General features: G+C 66.6%; 1 protein-coding gene across 1 annotated transcript in view; it reads right to left on the reverse strand.

Annotated features, from left to right (window-relative positions):
* LOC106726938 (protein kinase C zeta type-like) overlaps positions 1-1035 on the reverse strand; it is a 13543-nt gene that overhangs the window by 8441 nt on the left and 4067 nt on the right. The gene's annotated exons all lie outside the window — the stretch shown is intronic.

The following is a 1035-nucleotide window of genomic DNA, read 5'->3' on the forward strand; positions in this document are numbered from 1 at the left end:
CTTCCTTAAACCGTCCCCCAAACCTGGACAGTGCAGATGCGCGAGCACCCCGGCCCCATCCCAGGACTGGGGCCCCAGCAGGAAGGGACAGCGGGTGGGGGAGGAGCAGGGTGGACAGCGCAGTGACCAGGGCCCTGGAGGACCGTCCGCTGCCTCCGGCACAATTATTTTTGAGAAGCCGAGTCACAGAAGGCCACCGCCTTTCATCTCTTCCTCCAGAAATGGGACGCTGACGCGGGAGCCCGCAGGCGGCTCGGGGATTCTGGGTCACCTCTGAGGCTGGCCTTCACAGGCGGGGCGCCCCCCCAGAGGAGGGAGAGGGCTGTTCTGCTCCCCCCTCGCCCTGAAACAAGCGCCAGTCCTGCCCCCCCCTCCCGCACCCCCCAGGGAAGGGGAGGGAGGTGACTTTGCTGAAAAAGCGGGAAGCTCGTCCTCAGAGCAGAAGCGAAGCTGCAGGGAAGCCCCCCATGTTGACACCCCGAGTGCAGAGCCTTAAAAGCATCTGCCGGCCCCGTGCCGACCAGAGGAGAGCAGGTCTGCGCGGTGCGAGCCCCGCCGGCTCCGGAATTCCACCAAACAAGGGTTTACAGTCTCTGACCACCAGGATCCAGGACCCAACCGAGGGCAACACCTCGGGGAGCACAGGCGCCCAGGGCCCCGCCCACAGGCCTGGCTCACATGGCTGCCCCCAGCTGCCCACCCCGCCCTCTGGGACTGGCCATCGTCTGCTCAGAGACCCTCAGCACCTGCCCCAGCACCCACAGCTGACCCGGCCTGTCAGCACCACAGCCTGTGGGGCGGTGTCTCAGCAGATGACACCGCCTACCCCATCACCCTGAGGTCACCCTCACCTGACCCGGCATCCACCATCCTCCTGCCCCCAGGAATTCCGGAAGTCAGGGTCTGCCACCCCTTCCCCTTGACCTCCCCCTGCATCCTACCTCCAAGTGGAAGCTCCTGTTCCCCCAGGATCCCTCGTCACCGGCCTGCCCTGACCTCAGTGCCCTGGGCTGGGCCATCCCACCCCCACCCCCA

Source organism: Myotis brandtii, unplaced genomic scaffold (genome assembly GCF_000412655.1).
Source record: "Myotis brandtii unplaced genomic scaffold, ASM41265v1 scaffold334, whole genome shotgun sequence".
NCBI lineage: Eukaryota > Metazoa > Chordata > Mammalia > Chiroptera > Vespertilionidae > Myotis > Myotis brandtii.